Below are 7,610 nucleotides of genomic sequence, written 5' to 3' on the forward strand. Positions count from 1 at the left end.
GGGAGAATCTGGAACTACCTTAACCAGAACATATCTTAAGAACCAAAACTCATTTTAATTTACCAGAAGCAGTTTGAAAAGTTCAAACTAATTTATATTATATTAGTTCGAGATGATATGTGAATCATTTTGGAGGATTTATTTATTGTGTAAAAAAATTTCATTTTCTGACTTTGAAACTCTCTGGTTGACGGTGAAGAAATAATTTTATTGCTTACTATTTCTTAGAATTTTGAATTATATTTTTAGCTCCACCATTTCTATTTATTTATGTTTTTCATTTGGAATTCACGTTAATACGAGAGCATTTTGAATCCCATCATCGAGTCGCCAGTAGTGAAGTGGAGAGGTATATTGATCAAATTTAAGAACTAACTCATTGTTTTAAAAATATATTTATCCAGTTCACCTGCCCACCCAAAGAGTCTTATATAAATAATCATCAAATTTCATAACTTAGATTTAAAATTATTACGATTGGATTCACCCGTTAAAGATTTATTACAAAATTAAAATTTTTAACCAAGCAGCTGATGCTCTAAATTCTGAAATTAAAAATACTCTGGAAATTTTAAAACTATTATTTGAATCATCACTCTCAATAGTATACATTTAACGTTATTTTCTTTTAAGCACAACATAGTAGCAAAGCAACTACTATTTTTATCATAAATGTTTTGACACTTTCTGATAAGGTTTTCATTTTCAACTCTTGTTAACCTGTTTTCTTTTTAAATATGTTTTACAATCTTACTAGTATGAAATATTCTACGTCATTTTTTCATACTGTATTTTTTTTTATGTTAGTAAATTAATTTTTTCTTTTAAATATCCATTATATTTCAATTTAATATTTTGAATCGTTGCAAAAAATATATTATTTCTATAATTGTTTCTCCTTTGTTTATTTTTGGACAGCGACATGGAACGGAACTTGGGTAAGATTTTCGATCGGAAACAGTGATCCCGAGAACAGTTCTGGAACATTTAAATATTAAAAATAATTTTTTACATAAAATGGCTCATTCTTAAGTATTCGTTTTATTATCTCTTAATTCCAAATTACCCATTATTATTTTTATATTTTAAGAATTATGATTATAATTTTTTTAAAAAAAACATATTTGAAATAATTTTAACTGTTTTAGCTATAAAATCAATTTTTAATTTTCAATGGATAATATTGTTATCAAGATATTTTTAAGAAGTATTTTTGACAAAATTTTTAATAACACCCATTTCACATATAGATATAAAAGATAATTTTTTTAGAAAATGTCTATTAATGTTACATAGTGTAAAAATTGGTATAATATTTAAGTAGAGATAAAATATAATTTTTTTTTGGAATATTCCGATACATAGAATAACACATTTTTATGAACGCAAAAATGCTTTTGGTCTGGTCAATGATTTATATATATGAGATAATTTTAATGTTTGATATTTAATGTAAATTTGAAAAGTGACAACTACTTGATTGGCGATTCATTTATTAAATGTATTTAAGTGCCCATACAAAGGGGGCACCTGTATCACCCTTTTGTGGTTTGCACTCGATTAAATAACATAAAGACAATTAGTAGACATGTAAATACAATGGCATCACAGCTGATTCTTATGTATGTACGCTTTTAAAGTGAAACGAGTGTTAACAATAAACTTACAATAAAAGGGGGTAAACATAATAAGATTTTATTTTGATTTAATACATATTGAAATTAAATACGGACAAGCAATTAATTAACAAGATTAATCGTTAAAAAGAAATGTTTGTAGTTAAATATTTATTAATTTTTTTTTTTTAATTTTTCTCAAATAATAAAAAAAAATGTTTAATATAGAATCTTTATTATCCAATAGTAATACTAAATTTTCCAATTTAAATGAAAACTCCCAATTTTCATCGAGAATTTAAAGACCAAAAAGAATACAAATATATTGGAATCAAGAAAAAATAGATAGAGTTACTAAAATGTTATCAATGCCTAAAAAACAACAAATGAAAATCAAAGACATCGCAAAATTCGAAATGTCTATGGAATCGGTTCATAAATTTAGACGGGACACATTCCCAGATATAAACGAAGATCTTTAAAAGAATACAGTATTCAAAAAACAGGAAATAAGAAAAAAGATTCTTCTCTAATTGAAAGATACATCATAAGCTTATTAATGGAAAATAACACTTACTATCCAGGAGATAATAGAAAATTTACCCTCTGGTAGTCCAAAAACGAAAACAACAATTAGTAAATATATCAAAAATATAGGTTGGTCGAAAAAAAGAGCTGTCAAGGAGCCTGATAGAAGAAATACTCCCGGGGCAATTAATATTCATCAAATCTAATATGTAAAGATCATAAATATCCCAAGAGAAAAATTATATTACTTAAATGAAACTGGAATAAACTTGCTTGTTGTACCAATCTACGCCTGGGCGCCATACAATGTCCGTCCAATAATAAAAATCCCATCCTCTAAGGGTAAAAATATAAGCATAGTACAATTGGAATTGGAGCGGTAATCCATTATAAAATAATCGAAGAAGCTTATAATGGGTTATTATTCCGTAATTTTATGACAGATCTTATCAATGTCTTATCACCAGGTGCAATTATTGTAATGGATAATGCATCTATCCATAGAAGTCATCCTATCAATGCTTATGAAGATAGGATTGAATACCTACCACCATATTCACCTCAGCTAAATCCCATCGAAAACTTTTTTGGAGTCTTAAAAAATAAATATAGAGAAATCATTCCCGCCATAATTCAAGAGATGAAATTGTTAGGAATATTATTCAGCTTTACACAGATTTATTCTTTATGATTTTATTAACTTTTACAATCACATGCAAAGAATTTTGGGGTTGGGTTATCGCGAACAATTAATTAATTAGGTAATCCTTATAATTGATTTGTATTAATAATTATAATATTAACTCTTTTAATTTCTAAAAAGGTACCATCACAAATTCGTGGAACAATAGAATATTTTGATAAATTATAATTATATTTTTTATGTATTAATTATTTTATCAAAGTTATTATAAAAGTTTATAGTATTATCATATTTTTATCGAAATCAAAGAATACAAAATTGCAAAATAGATTACATTTAAGTAATTCTAAAATATTTATATTAAATACAAAAAATGATTTAGAATTTTAAATGAAATTTAATCAAAAATCTTACTTGAATTAGGCATTAATTAGTTGGTTGTGTAAAGCGTTATCGAGAAATGGATCCAACAACCACTCCAATCACTTGGCTATGCCAACAATTAATATCTTAAAGAAATCTGGTGCCGTGCGGATATGCGGAGATTTTCGTTTAACAATCAACAAATATTTAGCGATAGATAACGATTTACTACCAACTATCGTCGACCTGACAAATAGGATCCCAGGTGGTAAAATATTTTCAACGATAGATTTAAGAGATGCATTTTTACAATTCGGAGTTTGTCTAGAATGTAGGGACCATTTAGAAATTTCGACTCATTTCGGTTATTATTTGGGTTGATTAGTGCTCCGATAATATTTCAACGCTTTATGCAACCTATTAAAGGGAATTCCTATGGTTAGTGTATTTTTAGATGAGGTAATTATTGCAGGCGAGAATAATTTTGATCATATAGTTAACCTAGAAGAACGATTAAGATTTGATAAGGCTGGACTGACAATGACGACCGATAAAATTAAAATTGGGAAAAGTCAATTACTTATTTAGGTTATTTTATTGATGAATTCGGAAAGAATTACGTTCGTTTCTTGGAATGGTGAATTACCATGAGTTGTTTATAAAAAATTTACATTCTATTTGTGCGCCTTTAAACCCACTAACGAATAAAAATGTTAGTTGGTTTTGGTCAGCTCAAGAATGAAATATATAATAGAGTTAAAAAAAAACAAAAGAAGATACAATAATTCCTTATTGCCGATATTCCTGTGGTGATTTCTTGTGACGCTTCCCAAGATGGTCTAGGAGTTGTTATTGCACACCGATTTCTTACTGGCCAGGAGAAACCGATTGCTTACGCATAGAGGACACTTTCGGAGGCAGAAAATAATTACGCCACCATTGATCGGGAAGCTTCGGCGATCATGTTCGCTATCGATAAGTTTCATCAGTATATTTATGAAAGACATTTTATTTTGGTTACAGATAATTAACCTTTAAAATATATCTTAGGTGGTAAAAGAGACCAAATAAAATAACCGTTGAATACGTTGGGCGATGAAGCTATTAAATTAGGACTATGAAATAATTCATAGACCTGGTAATCAAAACAAATGTACCGACTCTGTCCCTTTTGGGGGTAGAGAGAGAAAAAACTAATGGAGTTGTAAAAAAATTCGAAGCTGAAATTAGAGAATTAAAAATTTTAATACAAGATTTATCTTTCACTCGCAGTAAAGTCGTAAATGAAACCAGCAATGATATCAATCTGAAAGAGATTATTAAATTAATTAAAAATGATATACTGATAATATAAATAATTATTCGGAGATTTTAAAAAAATTCGTTCGAAGAAGGATTATTATTTTATAGTGATAGAATTATTATTCCCGATAAACTATAGAAGGAGGTGTTGAATGTTATTCATCAAGGACATCCTGGGATAGTGGGGATGAAATCACTATGTAGATAATATGTTTTTTTGGACGAATCTTGATCGTGATGTTGAAGAGTTCGTTAAATGCTGCAAAGTTGTCAGGAAGGAAGACCGGGAGCTGAGAAGTGCCGTTATACAATTGGAACATTCCTACCCGAGGGAACGAATACACGTTGATTTGACAGGTCCTGATCTAGAAAGTATTAGTTAATTTGCATAGACGCTTTGACCAAATGGGCTGAAGTTGCAATTTTAACATATATTAATTCGCGAGTGTAATAAATAATTTGCGCAATTATTTCGTTAGATTTGGGTTACCTCGCTCCATTGTCTCAGATAACGGTATTCAGTTTACTGGATCTGAATTCAAAACTTTTCTTTTTAAAAGCAACATAAAGCATTTTAGATCAGCCCCTTATAGCCCTAAATTGAATGGTTTGGCTGAGCGTTAAATACGTACGTTAAAGGCGCGTTTCTATGATGGAAGGAGATATGGGACTCCGGACCAGTTAAATTTAGCGAATGTTTTAATTAAATACTCCAAATGCAATTACCAGTAAATCCCCCCCTGAAATGATGTTTGGAACCGCTTAGGACGACGTTCATCAATGGATATTATCTATGAGAGAAAATACTGAAAACGTATTATGGAAACAAAAATTTTATAAAGATAGGAACGGAACGTTGAGCCATTTGGAGATAAGCAAAAGGTTTGGGTAGAAAACGAAAGGACTGCGGGATGGCATGAAGGGACAGTGGTTCAATAGAAAAGTGCGTGTATGAAGCTGAATCTGAGGTTATTGTTAAAAACAAGTATGCCGACCAACTGAGGGATGCTCATGTACAAACTAAGGAAATACCCATAACAATGACTGAGGATTTGGACAATGCAGGGCATAATGATAATACAACTTTCGAAACCCTCATTACATTATCATGATGAATTCAATTTGTAGTGGGGAGAACTGCAATGTATTAATATAAATTGTATTTTGTTAATCTGGTTTTAAGATACAATTTAAAGTAATAGATTAAATAGATAAACGATTTTGTAAAAGTATATATGAATATATATTTTCTTATATTATACATAAAATAAATAAATACTATTTGATAAACACCATCGGTAGCTATGAGCATGAACCCCGAGCATAGACCCTCAGACCAATACATTTTAAGTTATTTTTCTTGATCTAATTAAAGTATATAAATATATGGTTATTATAGGTGCCAATCGATAGATAATTAAAAGATCTATTGAATAGGGAACAAAACGCTACCTCTTGATGGGAGAAGCTATTGCTATGGGGGACAGGAATAATTTAATCAAACCGAATATTGATATGATGATGGATGGATGTATTATATAAGCTTAGTTCTACGTTAAAGTGATGTATATGAAGTAGATTTGTGTGGGGAGGAGGGGGAGGGCGTAAAAATAGATATTTGATATGGTTCATATAATCATAAAAAATATTTTTGAGCATCGCAAGGCTCTAAATTGGCAGGTCAAGATCTTAGGGGCATAAATTCAATATATATTACATATATTAAAAATATTTTGATTGCAATACAATCTTCCAGGGACTTGCAGAGGTACATTCGCACAACCCAGATTTTTTTTTTTCAAAAATTTTTTTGGCCCAACATTTTATATTTTCAGGCCTGGCCTAGATTTTTTTAAAATATATTATATATTTTTAATTTTTATAGCTAATAATGGCGATTTAAAATATTTAGTTTTAAAATATACAGCCTGGCTCAGGTATTTGTTTAAAAAAAATTTCAGGCCCAGCTCAGGTATTTTTTTAAAAAATTTCAGGCCCAGCCCAGGTATATTAAAAAATTTTGGACCAGGTTGGCTTTTAAAAAAATTAATTACACAGCTTTATACCAACCAATACCAAATTATTCAACCTGATAATTTATATAAATAATTTTTTGATGCTATTTTGAACTTAAAAAAATTATAATTTTTTTTGGCTCTCTTCTAAAAAAATGGAGAATCAAGATTTTAGCCAAAATATTATTACATAAACCTTGAAATTTGGCAAATAAAAGTCCAAACCTTTCTGATGTGGGAAAAATGAATAAGCTTGAGTAATTTATTTTAGGCAAAATCATGAGTTAACCATTTTAAGAAATTGGCTAAAGTGCTGTTTAAAGTTGAATATGACAGACACTTTAAAATTCTTTACTTTGCAAATAATATAACAAAATATAGTATAAAATAAAATATATCATTATACAATCATAAAATAAACCATAATAGAAAATTTTTTTTATATGTCTTTTAGTAAATTTTAAATAGGAATTGACCTGATATGATATCCAGAAGTATTACCAAATATAGGTGCATCTCAGTTATAGACATATTATATATCTTTATCAGTTTTGCAACAATTTAAACACAATAACCTTTATTCCAAATAAATAAAATAACTAACCGATAATATTTTTTTTATAATTTTGATCAAAATAAAAACATAAAGATTATTTAGCACTTTGGCTAAGTATTAATGGTTAGGAGGTTCATCAGTAACATAGCCCACACCTGGCAAAGGATTATAATAGGGATTGTAAAACAAAGGAGTTTTTCCATCTTTCCAGAAGAATGGCTAAATATAAAATTAAATTTAACAAATAAAGACTTTTAACCTTTGAAATCTTTCTCATATATGAATATTCTTTGTAAGGTGGCCTGTGACCATGTGTTTTTTTCTTAGCAATATACACATGAATATGAGTTAAGATTGTCAAAGGGCAAAAAACATAAAAAAATACGTTTCTCCATAATCTAGCTTTCTCTTTAAATGTAATATAGTAAAATACACTATATCAATATTACCGCGAACATGTGCAACGTTAACCTCAGCAGACATACTTCTTTTTCCATGATAAGTTTTTGACAGCGAACTTAATATTAATCTTTGCATTATCGAATCCACTGAAGATAATAATAAAATGATTTTCGTTACAATTATTG

The 7,610-nt window shown here is 28.7% G+C and overlaps 1 long non-coding RNA gene across 1 annotated transcript; it reads right to left on the reverse strand.

Moving 5' to 3' along the window:
- Window positions 1-7,027: 7,027 nt before the first annotated feature.
- Window positions 7,028-7,610, reverse strand: LOC135922276 (uncharacterized). The gene is made up of 3 exons (XR_010570846.1): window positions 7,473-7,610; window positions 7,283-7,431; window positions 7,028-7,242 (listed from the first exon to the last, which is right to left on the reverse strand). It is a non-coding gene; the product is annotated as an uncharacterized LOC135922276 (long non-coding RNA).

Source organism: Gordionus sp. m RMFG-2023, chromosome 1 (assembly GCF_954871325.1).
Source record: "Gordionus sp. m RMFG-2023 chromosome 1, tfGorSpeb1-WG-v2, whole genome shotgun sequence".
NCBI lineage: Eukaryota > Metazoa > Nematomorpha > Gordioida > Chordodea > Parachordodidae > Gordionus > Gordionus sp. m RMFG-2023.